Raw genomic sequence first — 16,497 nt, 5'->3', positions numbered from 1 at the left:
TCTGATTGAACATTGAAGTATGAAGGATCATCAATAGGACATTTAGAAAGATCCCTATTCATTAATGTGATTGTAACTCGCTCTAGCTTCTTCTCTTTAAGAATCTCACACTCATCTAGCTTCAAAACAAAATGTAGAACGCCACCTGTCTCTTAAAATGTGATATTGTAGAACTCTACCATTCTAGTTTGCAACAAAGTCGGGTCCATGAAGATATTGTTGTACTCATCATAAGTGACAGTAGTTCCCTGTGAGCTATAAATATCTTGAATATGAAATGGAAATCCAATGAAGCTGGTTTGTTCATTATTGAGCTGGAGTCTTTCCCTCCAAACACTTGCAACTGTTGGTAAAAGCTTAGACTTTATTCCCTTCTTCACAAACATGGAAGAGATAGACTGTTGAATAGCTGAGTAACCTCTTTTACTAATGCCAAGGGAGTCCAATGTACCCTGTCTTTGCTTGGCAGGCACTGCATTCTTTGAAATGAATCTCTCAATGACATCCCGTTGCAAAACCTTAAACCTTTTGTCATGCACTATATCCTTTGTAAGACCACTATTTATCAATGGCTTTAACTGCTTTCCTACATTGGCCTTCGAAAAATCTCTACAAAGAAAGCATAACTAACATAAGCAAAAACTTAAATTAGTTTAAATTAATTAGATAGTTTACAATGCTCATCTCAATGCTTGGATTCTTTTCTTAAGGCCGCCAGAGCCTACCTTCAACGTTTCAATATTCCATAGTTTCTTCTTTTGCACACGAGTGCCTAACATTGTCTCTTTGTTTTGTAATGTCTGTACCTTTGTTCTCAAGACCTGTGATTCTTGTGTGTGCTACATTATAGTCTTTTGGTCCTCATAATGCAAGTTAGAAAGTCTCTGAATATCATCTTCTTGGTGCTTCACCATGTCTTTATAAGTTTCTGATTGGCTATTTAGAGCTTTACAGAAGCCAAGCAATCCATTCTCTCCATTACCTGAAAAGGTCAATAAGTTAGTGGGATTTGAAAATGCAGGGAAAGCATTGGTCATGGGATTCAATGGATAGAGTGAGCCTTTTGTCCAATAATCTAAGTGCTTTGCTCCCTCTGCTCTGAGTCTCTCTGTCATGATCGGTGTCACTTTGATGTTAGTTCTGCCTCGCTTACATAGTGGCGTATATTGGGGATCTAGGTCAATGTGTAGATGATAGAGGGGTCTTTTAAGAAGGAAATTTTTGGTGGTGGGAGAAGAAGCCATGTATGCAACAATGCAAGAAAGGGAGGATTTCTTTGAGATCAGCGCACAAACAGTGAGAGAGTAAGGAGAGAGCAAGTTTGGAAGGATACATCTTTTTTCCTTTAGTCATACATTCCACGTACAGGAAACTCCCTCCAATTCTATGACGTTCATTAAATGAAACTGAAAATGATTTATTCTTTAATCATCACGGCCGTTATGACATTGTCGCAAGAATCTACTTGTAAGTACACTTTTTAAATGGTTATTACAAGTTTACAATTGCTTTTACCACACCTATTTTCTAGAGAGAGAAAGTCAAAACACTATTTTTCTTAGAAGGCCCTCCAAATGACCTCCAAAATTTCCTAATGGTAGGTGCAAGCGAGCAACTAGAGGACGTGAGCGAGAACACTTTGCTTGCTTCCAACAAAATTCTTTGGATAAGGAACGGTAGCTTTGAAGTAGTTGAGGAGGGTGATCATGACATGTGGTGGTGAGCGCCGATTGCCTGACAATATATGGACAAGGTTGGCCAGGTCGACCAATGAACAAATTTGCCAAACAAAACCTCAAAAAAAACTTTTTTTTATTTTGGCGTGGACTCCCACCACTAAGGCCCACACACACACACACAATTCCTTTTGAGCTGTTGCAATTTTCATATCTTTTTTTTATTATATGAAAATTCCATATGATGTTCTTTATTTTTTATTAAGGGGGAGGGAAACACCAAAACAAAGGGAAACGCTAGAATTTGAATGTTTAGGCGCTAAAGTGGGTTTCGAGAATAAATGCAGTAATTTTTGCGGCAATAACATAGGCAAAATGTCGTGAGCATGAAAATAAGTGCGGTAATATTGGAAATGAAAAAAAGTCCCCCCCCCCCCCAAGGCCCTCCTCTCTCTTCCCTTTCCGACTGATTTTGGACTCTCTCTCTACAAAGCACGATAAAAGGCCGCGTTAACAATTAGAGATTTTCATTGCTCCCAAATGGGATTAGAACACGCGTACCAGCCAATAGGCTACCAATACGTATGATTTTGTAAGCCAACAACCCAATCCATTGTAAGGCTAATGATGCACTAATTCAATCGACCAATTGATTTCTCGATTAACATCCAATTAGAGACAATAAATAGCTGTTGGAAGCTCTTGATGAGGCCTTCTCCCACACACACAAATGCTGCAATAATTTGAGCTCAAAAAACGAATAATTGAGGGTGGTATTTATGCAAAAAACACACTAAATGAAAATGCTAATTGATGATGAATACTTGTGCAAAAAATTAACGCTAGATGCAAAATTTGCCTCTCCTAATCACGAGAGGGTAGTGGAGCATGTTGATGCCCAAATGGTGATTAGGGAGTGGGATTATTTCAGAATCACTAATGCAAGAGAAACTAATTGTTCTAGGTGTAGAACCACTGGCTCTGATACCACATGTTAGGATGTGTGTGCTAACCCTAAGCATCGCTAGTGAGCTAGGGTATGGTGGATGAAGCTTGAAGCTCACTAAAAGGAATGGAGTAAGGAAGTGTGATAGTCTCCACCCAACCATGCTATCTTATAGCCTCCCCCTAGCGTACACATTGTCGAGCCGTGTCGGTGGTTTTGCCCGTAGGACCCCCTTGGAGAATCATTTTCATCCTCAAAAACAAACATAGGAAAGCATTCCTTAAGTGCGGAGACATTCTCCCATGTAGAACCTTCTTCATGTCTATCTAGTGATTTTACCAACACATGTCATTTGACATGATGTCTAGTCCGAAGCTCATGAGAATCCAAAATCTTTTCGAGTTCATGAGGGATGCTTGGCGGTTCTATAATGTCAACTAGCACATCTGTGTCAATGACATTATCATTCTATCCTAGCTGTTTTTGTAAACGGTTAACATGAAAACAAGATGAACTCGTGAGTGCTTGGGAAGAGCTAACCTATATGCCACTTGATGAAAGTTTAGCAACTTTTTTCGTCTTCAAACTTTCGGAATGCTCCAAAACCTTGAGGAAAACCTTGTCTCCTTCTTAGAAAGTAGCAAGATAGAGATGTTCATCTGCTTACTTCTTATATTGATCTTGAGCTTGCTTAACATTCTGTGGAGCAACTTGAAGCATATTAAAATGGTATTGGAGAAAAATCCTTCACTTTTTGCATCTTCTCCGTAGCCAACCCCACTGTAACGAGTGATCTAGGTTGAAAACCATATAAAAGCATAAATGGACTAAACCTTGTAGTCACATGCTTTGAACTACTATAAGAAAATTCCAATATAGGCAAGTAGTCTTTCCAATTGGTTTGTTTCTTGCTAACATACACTCATAGCATATCCTCTAGCACTTGATTAACCCTTTGTGTTTGACCATTTGTTTGTGGTCATATAAAAGCGTAAATGAACTGTAAATGAACTAAACCCTGTAGTCACATGCATTATACTATTATAAGCAAATTCCAATATAGGTAAGTAGTCTTCCCAATTGGTTTGTTTCTTGCCAATGTACGCTCATAGAATATCTTCTAGCACTTGATTAAACCTTTTGGTTTGACTATCTCTTTGTATCTAGATGATCAGTTGTACTAAGATTAAGTGTAGTTTCCAAATTTTGAAACACAACCCTCCAGAAGTGATTATCAAACTTTTGATCTCTGTCACTAATGATACTAGTTAGAAGACCATAGAGTCTATATATATGCTCTATAAATAGCCGTGCTAATTTTGGTGTCTTAATCGTAGTCTTGGTGGGAATGAATCGACACATCTTTGTTAGACAGTCTACAATTACCCATATGGCATCATGGGCACAATTTGTATTAGGTAGTCCTACTATAAAGTCCAAAAGAGATACTCTCCCACTTACCTTGTGGAACCTCTAAAGGAGGTAAAAGGCCACCTATCTTGAGGCACTCTGCCTTATTAACTTTACATTGTTGGCAGTTTAGTACGTACTCTTGAACATCATGATGTAAGCCTGCCCAATAAACTTACCATCAAACTAAGGCATACGTCTTACGAATATCTGGATGACCAGCACTTGGACTATTGTGACACTTAAATAATATTTTGCACCTAGTGTTTGATTCCTTTGGCACACATACTCTACCCTTGTGGAGTAAGTAGCCATCGTCAATGGAAAAATTCTTCCATTTCTTAAGCTCATCCTGAGTAGGGGTGGAGCTATGGTTGTTAGATTTTTTATCTGCGCGTGCAAAAATTGTGGAGTAAGTAGCCATCTTCAATGGAAAAATTCTTCCATTTCTTAAGCTCATCCTGAGTAGGGGTGGAGCTCTGGTTGTTGGATTTTTTATCTGCGCGTGCAAAAACATGTTGATCTAGCCGTGCAAAGACATGTGAGTGTGAGGGGTCCCTTCTGAAGACTGCACTCCACACTTTAGCATATGATTGATCGTGTGAATACTTGTCGTGTAATGACTCCAAAAATTCACTCTTTATTTTAGTGAAAGCAAGTGAATAATCTGAGGCATCCGGCTTAGTGCATCCGCTACTACATCATATTATCCCTTGCAATATTGTAGCTTATAGTCATAATCTTGAAGGATCTCCACCCATCTAGCTTTACGACCCTTCAACTTTGTTTGAGTAGTAAACCATTTTATACTCTCATGGTCAAAAACCACTTCAAACTCGACACCGTATAAATAGTATCGCCACTTTTGTAAAGCGTGAACTATGGCATAGAACTCCCTCTCATAGACATATTAATTATGTTGAGCTCTATCCAACTTTTTACTTTCAAAGGCTATAGGTCTTCCCTCCTAGGGAAGTACCGCACCAATTTCTTTATCACTAGCATCAGTCTCTACCACAAACAACTTAAGTGGGTCAACGATTGCTAGGATGAAACCAGTGGCTACAACTACCTTAATCTATTCAAAACTACATTGTTGGGATTCTTCCCAAGAAAAGGTCTTAGCTTTTGCTTTAAGTTGATCCGTCATAGGAACACAAATTTTGACATAATCACGGATATATTTTCAATAAAATTCATCCATACCTAAGAAGATTTGAAGCTCCTCATTCGTGTTGGGATGTGGCCATCGAAGAATGGCAGTGATCTTATCAACGTCCATCTTGATGCCAGAATACGAGATTGATCACATGGCTGAGGTAATGTATCTCTGTTTTAAAGAAATTGCACTTGCTTGGCTTAGCATACACGGCGTGAGTTTGTAGCTGTTCAATGTGTTCATCTTCAGTCTTACTGTAAATGAAAATGTCATCAAGGTGAACCATGTTGGGTTTCAAGCCTAGTTGTCTCGGTTGAGCCCGCGTGGAACTGGTCTCATAAGCATGCATAAGTAAAGTTGAGTTTGCATAAAAAGGTTTGCATGGCTCAGTCCTATATATGTAAGAAGTGGTCTTCAATCAAAATAATCATAGCGTGGTTTTTATTTATCTACGGTGTGAACTCTCTCTCTCTCTTTCTCTCTCTCCATCTCGTTCTCTATTTTCCCTGCTCTGCACGCCTCCAGCTACATGGCTCCCCATCATCTCCACCCGCCATAGCCCTCTAAGCCTAACATCTAGTATCAGAGCTCCCAGGCGAGTCCTAGGTGGGCTAGAAGAGCTTGGAGCTAGCAAGGCAAGGTGATCCTTGGCGCTGTCAAGCTAAGGCTCCGTTGAAGACTTGTAGGCGGAGGAAGTAGGCATATCTAAACGCTACCTCAATGCACATCCCAGGTACAAAGGGCAACTCTCAAGGTGGTTTTAAGATTCTGTAGTGTTGCAACACGCGTTGTAGGTGGTGGTGACAGTTTGACATAATAGGCGATATTGATGAGCTTGTTAGCAAGCTTGAGTGCAGGTTCGAGTTGGTCATCACAGAGGCGTTGTCCACAAGATACCTTGCATAGCAAAGAGCTGAACCGCAGCAGGAGAAGGCAAGCCTGAGGGATGCACACAGACCTTGCTTCAACCGACGACTTGCATAGCAAAGAGTTGAACCACAGCAAGAGAAGGAGAGTCTGAGGGATGCACACAGACCTTGCTTCAACAAGTGACAACAGCTTTTGCGTGTAGATTCTTGGCTCATCGGGTTCTGCATATGGTTATTATAAACAAAAAATTATCTTTTCATACTTAATTAAGCAATTAAGCAAAGGTCCCTCCATTTTGTCTTCAACCAAGAACGTTTTCACACCCACCATCGGCCAAAATTGTGAAGCCTGTTTACGAGCATCGACGATGTTGGCAACTAGAAAAGGTGTTTTAAAACACTGAGAGATGCACGGGTGGAAGTTTTTTAACATTATCTCCCATAGTGGGTGGCAATAGCATTTCCGACAAGCATTCAAAATGTCAGTATAGAGGCAATTAAGATTGAGGATTGACGATTTGATAACTCAACAGATTCACATATGGCATTCAAATTCGACAAGTTTGACAACGGTGGCCAATTTACATTATCAATTGGAGCATTTTTGCTACCAAAGCCTCCAGAAGATTTTCACATTTGAGCGGGTTTCCAACCAATATACTTCTTGACTGCAACCACCAATCTTCTCACATATTTGAAAATTGTTTTTGCCAATTAGTGTTATAGTTTTATTCAAGGTTTGTCTTTTGTCAACAAAATTATATTTTCCAATAAAAGCGTATCTATTTTTTTGTCATGCCAAAAAATGTACGGGTTATAGAGAGTGCCATGACAATCAAGTGGTAAGACCTCTCAAACATATTTTTTCTCAGCGCATTTTTGTTGCACTTTCATGAGGTTACTGGGTACACCTTAAACCCAAGGTTTGGAAGTAGAGTGGTTTGTCTAGTTTGGGCTTGAGGGGGGGAATGTTGGATTTCAAGCCCAGTTGTCTCGATTGAGCCCGCATGGGAACTGGTCTCATAAGCATGCACAAGTAAAGTTGAGTCTACATGGAAAGGTTTGCATGGCTCAGTCCTATATATGTAAGAAAGTGGTCTTCAATCAAAATAATCATAGCGTGGTTTTTATTTATCTACGGTGTCGACTCTCTCTCTCTCTCTTTCTCTCTCTCCATCTCGTTTTCTATTTTCCCTGCTCTGCACACCTGCAGTTGCATGGGTCCCCATTGTCTCTACCCGCCATAGCCCTCTAAGCCTAACAAACCACAACAAATTTTCCAAGATAGGGACATAAGACACTATCCATGAGTGTCATATATGTAATTGGAGCATTGGTTAAACCAAAAGGCATAACCAAAAACTCATAATGCCCAAATCGTGTTCTAAAGGAAGTCTTAGAGATATCTTTCAAAAGGATATGCACCTGGTGGTATCCCAAACGAATATCTATCTTTGTATAGTATCTTGCTCCATGGAGTTGATCAAACAATGCATCCACTCGAGGTAGAGGATACTTGTTCTTGATGGTTATGGCATACGCACATGCGAATAGTACCATCTTTTGGCCATGCCCAAGGTGAAGTGCTAGGTCTAATGAAACCACGGGCGAGGTAGTCAGCCATCTGATGTTCAACCTCCTTGACCTCCTAGCACTCATACGATAAGGTGGTTTACTCACGGGTTTGGTGCCCGAGAGGACATCTATGTCATGCTACACATCATGTTTAGGGGGTAAACCTGGTGGTAAATCACTTGAGAATACATCACTATACTCCGTAAGTAAGTGAGTCAGTTTTTGCCGTGCAAAAGGAGAAAGTAAACTAGAGCTATGTTGGGATGGAGGATCTTGTAATTCCTTTAATGTTTGTTTTACAACAGCCGCACGTTGCTCAACATAATTAGACTTGAGAGCACTTTGCTCTTTATAATCGTTAGCACTTTGCTCAACATAATTAGAATTGAGAGCACTTTGCTCTTTAGAATTGTTAGCACTTTGCTTTTCATTAAAATTTGTTGCACTTTGCATACCATAATTAGAATCCACAACACTTTGCTCTTGAGAATTCGCAAGACTTGAAGACAAGCAGTAACACAAAAAGACTTCATCTATCAAATCTACTTTCTGTAAAATAAAAAGCTCGGCTGTACTTATAAGAGGTGCAGATGGTATATTTTTTTCACCAAGCAAAAGCACATGTTTTACCATTGGCCATAAAAGATAAGGAGTTGTGTTCGTAACTAATGTGCAAGGTGTTTCCTAAACCATTCATCCACTCTCGTCCTAAAACTACATTAGCACAGTCCATGTTCATAACTTGAAAGTCGTCATAGTATGATCTTGAACAATAAGTTCAACCCCTTGAACTACCGTGTCCCGATCATTTCCAGACATTTTTTGTACCACATACTTGTGGGAGCACGGAGTCTGTGTAAGCTTCAATTTCTTGACTAGCTTATAGTTGAGCAAGTTATGAGTTGCACCATCATCCACTAAAATACAAACACGTTTTTCATTAATAGGCGGCCATGCATGCAAATTAACTCATGGGGGTCAAAGGTGGGCTGCCACATTGAAGCAGGCACACAACACTTGTGCTTTTCTTCCATATGAAAAACCTCTACAGCACAATATTTAGGAGATGAATCTAATGTGAGGCGTTGCACCGTGTGCATGGCCTTTTCTTTGCGTTGCAAAAGAGGACAATCCTTCTTGTTATGCTGGTCCAAAAGATATTTGAAACAAATTGTGTTTCTTTGCACACTCAAAATCGGCAGTGCTGAGAGACCCACGTGGAGTATCTCATGATTGCTTAGGCTTCTTAGCCTCTTGAGGGTTCAGATAGGTAGATTGTCTCTTGTTCCTCTTGGAACATGTGGGAGATCTGCCTTACCATTGACTCTTAGCCAAATTGATCTGAGCAAAAGTATTCTTAGAGTAGGGAGCATTTCCCTTCCTCTCTTGGTCATCATCATACATTTAGGCATGAGCGATGGATTCTTCCAAAGTTTTTGGATGTTGGATCTTGACGTGAAGACGATAGTCTTTGTCAAGGCCCCTATTGAAACCCCGTATCTTTTGGAATTCATCTAGACCTTCTAGTTTTAATATGATTTCTTGATACTTAGAAAGATACTGAGTGAGAGAGAGGCCAGACATGTGGCATGCATCCCACACTATCCAATTCATATCTTCTTCATTGGAGTCCAAAAATTCTTTGGAGAAAGAAGCTTAAAAGACGTGTCATCCACCACTTATAGGCCTTTCCTTTAACAGATATATTTGTTTCCACAATTGTCTTAATATTTGGGGTGTGTCTCAGTCTATGAATATCACTCCATTTGTGTAAGAATTTATATACCACATCCTTGTTGCGATCACGATCTTCACCCTGAAACTTTGGAGTCCAAAAACTCTTTGGAGAAAGAAGCTTGAAATGCAGCCCAAGACTGAGGGCGAGCATCTATTGGAAATGTCATCCACCACTTATAGGCCGTTTCTTTAAGAGATAGAGTTGTTTCCACAGTTGTCTTAATATCTGGGGGTGTGTCTCAGCCTATGAATATCACTCCATTTGTGTAAGAACGCATTGATTCCATCCTTGTTGCAATCACTCTCTTCACCCTGAAACTTAGGAATGATGATATTATTAAGTAATGCATTGCTATCTTTTGCATCTTCTGAAGCATTTGCCTCATGGACTCCTTGAGTTGTGCGAACGTGGGTTCCTTGAACCATGCGATCTTGGGTTCCTTGAACGTGCCAACTTGGTCTCCTTGAGCTGTCTGTGAATTCATAAGTATTATAAGTAGCTTAGTAAGGTTTGTAACACTTGCATTTAATGTAGAGAGATTGCGTTCAAGTACACTTTGACGATTTTCCAAAGTCTTGAAAGAATCCATATCTACAAGGCCATGATCTTCTACACCATCATCGTCATGCATATTAGTGTTGGCAGCATCCGTGGTTGCAAGATTTTGATGTGCGTGCTCAAAATCAAAAGTTTGTGTATGTGGGATATTCTCGCCGGCCATGGTAAACGCACACTAATGTAGAGAAAGAAAAAAAATGTCAACTTGTACCTTGTAAAGCTTAAAGTCGTCGTTTTTTTATGCTCGATGACTTTTGTATTGCATGCGATCCTCGCCTTGTGGAATTTGTAGCGCTTCACATCTTGATCTTTATAAGAATATCTTCGTTTGTGCAATGACTTTACGCATCATCTTGCATACATTCTTGGAACACATGTGAGAAAGGTCTCTTGGACTGTTGAAGCTCTTTGATTGCTTTTAGCTTGCCTCAAAGCTCAATGGATGAAAACTTAAATGCAAAGCCTTTTTGAAGACTTTTAATGGCGTTAAATAGTACGGGAAGACTTTTGGTTATTACTACAAAGACCATTGTGTAGGGCTTGGAGGCTTGAGACACTATTTGCGGATAGTGGGAATACTCGCTCGTAATGGGTTATGTGACACTTTAAAGAGCTAAATGGGAACGGGCTTGTGCGGTGGCAGAATGTCGTGGGAACAATTCTTTTAGAAATAAGTAAATTCCACAAATTAAACCCAAAAGAGAAGCCAACACCACCTTGCATGAGGTAGGTGACAATAATAGAATGTGGGGCTAATGGCAATTGGTGTCGACAAAAGCACTTGCAACTTGTAACAACGAGCAGGAGGCTAATAAGCAGTCAACGAATTGTTGACAAGGATGGTAGGCATGAGCGAGCAATTTGATGATGTGAGCAAGAATGCTTTGCTTGCTTCCAACAAAATTCAACAAAATTATTCGGATATGAAAAGGTAGTTTTGAAGTAGTCGAGTGCGGCAATTGTGATAAGGTTTTGGAGTTTGGCTAGCTTCCTTTGAACATTTTAAAACAAGGTCAGACTCACAAAGAAAAGATAACAACAACAAAAGGACAATACAGAAAAAGCTTCAAATAGTGATGAGAGTTATGATGACTAATTGAATCGATCGATTAGTTTCTCTATTTAAATCCACTAATAGAAAATAAATAGTCGTTGGAAAGCTCTTGATGAGGCCTTCTCCCGCACACACAAAATGATGCAATAATTTTTGCTCAAAACAAAAATAATTGACGGTGGTAATTATGCAAAAACCACACTAGATGCAAATGCTAATTGATGATGAATAATTGTGCAAAAAATTAGTGCTAGATGCAAAATTTGTCTCTCCTAATCAGAAGAGGGTAATGGAGCATGCTCATGCCTGAATGGTGATTAGGGAGTGGGATTATTAAAAGCTCTAATGCAAGAGAAATTGATTGGTCTAGGTGTAGAACCGCCGGCTCTTATACCAAATGTTAGGATGCGTGTGCTAACCCTAAGTGTCGCTAGTGAGCTAGGCTATGGTGGATGAAGCAAGAAGCTCGACACATGATGCTAGGGTTAAGGTTAGAGCAATACAAATTAGGGTTAGGATTATGCCAAGGGCAAGAGCATAAAGAGAGAGAGACAGAGTATAGATACAATTAATAGACCTTAAAAGTGCAATGATTTGTTAGAAAATAGCTTTTAATATAGGTTTAGTGCTTTACATTCATTGGATAGAGAGGTTACACCCTCTTGCTATTGGACCATGTTATTATATATCCTTTCATAGGTGGCTAGAGGGCATTCCCATATGTTGCACAAGTTGGGATTACCCTTACAACTGGCATGTGAGGGTGGGATCTACGATGAGGCAACTATGGACCGTCGATCTGGGATGCGCGCACCCAAGATTACTTTCTGTAATCTATGGTACCCAAGATTACAGAAAATAATCTTTGGTGCCCGCATTTTGAAAGTAATATAGGTACTCCATGTTGGATCCGTTGGATTTGAACGCGTGACCTCATCCTTGTGAGATGCAAGTTCTAATCACTTCGTCTTGTGTCCGCTTTTGAAGAATGCGGTTCTTGATTTACTTAAAACATGTGTGCAAAATGACGATGCCAAAAATAATCTAGGGTACCCGTGCTCGTTTGTGCAATGACTTTACGCATCATCTTGCATACATTCCTCGAACACATGTGAGAAAGCTCTCTTGGATTGTTGAAGCTCTTTGAATGCTTTAGCTTGCCTCAAAGCTCAATGGATGAAAACCCAAATGCAAAGCCTTTGAAAACTTTTTATGGCTTTGATTATTAGGGGAAGGCTTTTGGTTATTACTAGAAAAACCTTTGTGGAGGGCTAGGAGGCTTGAGACACTATTTGTGGATAGTGGGAATACTCGCTTGTAATGGGTTATGTGACACTTAAAAGAGCTTAATGGGAACGGCCTTGTGTGGTGGCAGACTGTTGTGGGAACAAAGCTTTTAGAAATAACTAAATCCCATAAATTAAACCAAAAAGAGCAGGAGGCTAATAAGCAGTCAACGGATTGCTGACAAGGATGGTAGGCACGAACGAGCAATTTGATGACGTGAGCAAGAACGCTTTGCTTGCTTCCAACAAAATTATTCGGATATGAAAATGTAGTTTTGAAATAGCCGGGTGGGGCGATTGTGACAAGGTTTTGGAGTTTGGCAAGCTTCCTTTGAACATTCCAAAACAAGGCCAGACTCACAAAGAAAAGGTAACAACACCAAAAGGACAATACAGAAAAAGCTTCAAATAGTGATGAGAGTTGTGATAACAATGACAATGATATGCCTCCCTTAGAATCCAACGAGAACATGCGCAAAATGCACTTCAACTTGGAGTCAACTTGGAGTCATCTTCAAGCGATGAAGACGATTGATGTTGAAGAACACGTTGTTGCAAAGATTGGAGAAAAGCTTTTCTTTGAGCACCAACACGATAGAAAACTAGTTCCCAAAACGTCCGCATCAAGCCCAAGCAAAGCGAGGCAAGTACGTGGGCAATAGGGGCAGGCCCACGTGACAGCCCGTGGTGGTGAGCGCCGACTGCCTGACAATATATGGACAAGGTTGGCGGGGTCGACCAATGAAGAAATCCGCCAAACAAAACCTCAAAAAATACTTTTGTTTATTTTGGGGTGGGCTCCCACTAGATAATGATGCATTAATTTAATCGACCAATTAGTTTCTTGATTGAAATCCAATAGAGAAAATAAATAGTCGTTGGAAAGCTCTTGATGAGGCCTCTCTTGCACACACAAAGGATGCAATAATTTGAGCTCAAAAGAAAATAATTGAGAGCGGTAATTATGCAAAAAAACACACTAAATGAAAATGCTAATTGAAGATGAATAATTGTGCAATAAAATAATTCTAGATACAAAATTTACCTCTCCTAATCACGAGAGTGTAGTGGAGCATGCTCATGCCCAAATGGTAATTAGGGGGTGGGATTATTAGAAGCGCTAATGCAAGAGAAATTAATTGGCATAGGTGTAGAACTGTCGGCTCTGATACCACATGTTAGGATGCGTGTGCTAACCCTAAGCGTCGCTAGTGAGCTAGGCTATGGTGGCTGAAGCCTGAAGCTCACCATGATGTTAGGATTAGGGTTATTGCAAGAGCAAGAGCATAAATAGAGAGAGAGAGAGAGAGAGAGAGAGAGAGAGAGAGAGAGAGAGAGAGAGAGAGAGAGAGAGAGAGAGAGAGAGAGAGAGAGAGAGTGTATAGATACAATTGATAGACCTCAAAAGTGCAATATTCATTAGAAAATAGCCTCTAATATAGGGTTAGCGCTTTACGGTTGTTGGGGTATAAAGCCCAATGTGGTCGCCCAGGTAAGTGGGCGGGCCGCCAGGTATGTACACATATTCTTTTGTAAAAACCTAATAAGAACTCACTATGTTCTACACATTACAGTAGAGAGAGTTCACCATATCGTCGTGCTCTTCTTCTCGCACTCTCTCTCGCGTCGCACTTCCGCTCGTACTCCTTCAACTGGTATCAGAACTCAGATCGAGGCTCGGGGCAGCACTGCAGGAGGCTAGAGTCACCAGCTCAGATTGGAGTGAAATTCGACAGGTGAAGACACGGCCCCAAATCTCGTGGGCGAGTCCGAAGGGCTCGGTGTGCTCAGAATTTCATTCTTAGGTCATCTCGGTCACCGTTCGGCTTCGACAAAGGTCTGCGCAGGCCATTTTCGACTACGTGGTCTCGGCGGGTGCAGATCCGACTCTGCAAATTTGGGGTTTTCGGCCTACGACTGCAGGTGCTGAGGATATCGACAATCCCAGAGTGTTGATTTGTGGCTGTCTACACATCGAAGGACGGCTCACAGTTCTTGGAGGCGTGTCACATACAACACGGGCGCATCTACACACAGACTGTAGGCGACATCCACTAGTTCATCAGGTAGCTTGTGTTTGCTGCTTGATATTCTAGATTTCATCCTGACATTGCAGGTACTTCCACATGGGATGTATTGTCAGAGATGATGTATGTTTGTTGAGGGTTTGCTGGTTGTGAGTCACGCAGCAAACAACCGCCGCAACGGTTACAGCATACAGTGGGAAATTTGTGGATGTATGACTTTGTGGGAAGTCTATGTACTGTCAGATTTACTGCAGCCTTTGTTGAGGGTCGAGTGAGGTTTTATTGAGCTGGGGGATTCTCGAATGTTGAGATCCTTTCGGTGATACAGGTCTTGGAGCGATCCCTCGAGCACCCTTAGATAGGTAGCTAGGATGTATTGACTGTGAGTTAGACAGTTGGGATTGCATCTTTGCTTTACTGTCGTTGAGGCATTGTCGCAGTCTATGCTTACAGGACAGTGACAGGACAGTCAGAGACAGTACAGGTGCAGGACAGGTTTACCCGCAGCTTACAGTGTCAGAGAGACAGTGGTTTTTTTTTTAGCTGTTTTTTGGTCTGTTTTTTGAGTACACCAGAGCCATTTTACAAAGGAAACTCTGCCGAAATTTATGCAGAATATGAAGCTTTCTTGGTTCATTTGACAGGTTGATATTGGTTCAGAGGTCAGTTTACAGGGGAAACTCTGCAGAATTTTTCCCAGGAAAGTAAACTACTATGAAGCGTAGCTATGGCTGGATCACAGGACACTGCTCTTTACAATATCAAGAAGCTGGATGGAACCAATTTCCCATTGTGGAAGAAACAAATTTGGCACGTGTTGGTACAAAAGAAGCAGATAAAACCTATAAAGCTCAAGGGGATAAAACCAGAAGATATGGATGAAGATGAATGGAGCGAAATGGATTAATTGGCACTTTCTACCATTATGCTGACTTTGGCAGAAAGCGTTTACTTCAATGTAGCAGACGAGATGTCGGCTTATCAAGCATGGTTAAAGCTGAGTGATCTTTATGAGAAGCAGAGTGCAGCTTCACAGGTATACTGGCTTAAGAAGCTTGTTGACTTGAAGATGAAAGAAGGGACACCTATGTCCAATCATCTGAATGAATTCAACACAATCTACAGTCAGTTGTCAGCTCAAGGTGTCAAGTTTGATGAACCTGTTAGAGCTATGTTCCTGTTGATCACATTGCCGAAAAGTTGGGACACTTTTCGCACAGCTTTGAGTAATTCTGCACCTCCAGATGGTTTGAACATAGCAGGTGTAGAAGGAAGTCTGCTTACTGAAGAAACCAATAGAAAGACAATGGACAAAGGCAAAGGAACAGCCTTAGTTGTCAGGGGAAGGACCAAAGAAAAGTACAAAGGTGGAAAGAGGAATCAGTCCCGTAGCAAGTCCCGCAGTGCTAAAGGCAAGAGTGACATAGAATGCTACCATTGTGGCAAGAAGGGTCACATGAAAAGAGACTGCAAAGAATGGAAAGCAGAAAAAGTCAAAGAGAAAGCTGAAGACCATGGTGAGAAGAACAAGTCCTCAGTGAAGATTCAATGGACTCAGCTCTTTTTACAGCATCTGATGGAAATGCACTGAGTGACTGGATTATAGACTCAGGGCCATCACTTCATGTGTCTCCAAACAAGGAGTGGTTTACCTCTTATGTGACCACTAAAGATCATGTTCGGCTAAAGATCATGTTTCTTTGTGGCATAGCCGGTTAGGACATATGTCCAAGAAGGGAATGGAAATCTTGTCTCGTTCTGGTTATTTGCCTGGCTTTTCATTTAATGATTTTGAATTCTGTGAACATTGTCTGTATGGTAAGCAAACACAGCAGCCACATAAGCATAGAAGCAGTAGAAGAGATACACAGTTGGCACTTGCTCATAGTGATTTGTGTGGACCTATGCCTAACCTATCTCTAGGGGGAGCTTCTTACTTTATGACATTTATAGATGATTACTCGAAGAAAAGTATGGGTTTAATTTCTCAAGCACAAGGATGAAGCGTTTAGTGTTTTCAAAACGTTTGTGACACTTGTGGAGAATCAGAGTGGCAAGAAGCTTAAATGCTTACGCACTGACAATGGTGGAGAGTATGTTTCAAAGGCCTTTCAGGACTTTTGTGAGTCAAAAGGTATAAAACGTGAACTTACTGCTCCTTACAATCCTCCTCAAAATGGTGTTGCTGAGAGGATGAAT

Source organism: Adiantum capillus-veneris, chromosome 3 (genome assembly GCF_014529385.1).
Source record: "Adiantum capillus-veneris isolate H3 chromosome 3, ASM1452938v2, whole genome shotgun sequence".
Taxonomy (NCBI): Eukaryota; Viridiplantae; Streptophyta; class Polypodiopsida; order Polypodiales; family Pteridaceae; genus Adiantum; species Adiantum capillus-veneris.
The sequence above is the reverse complement of the archived record's forward strand: the minus strand, read 5'-3'. Positions refer to the sequence as shown.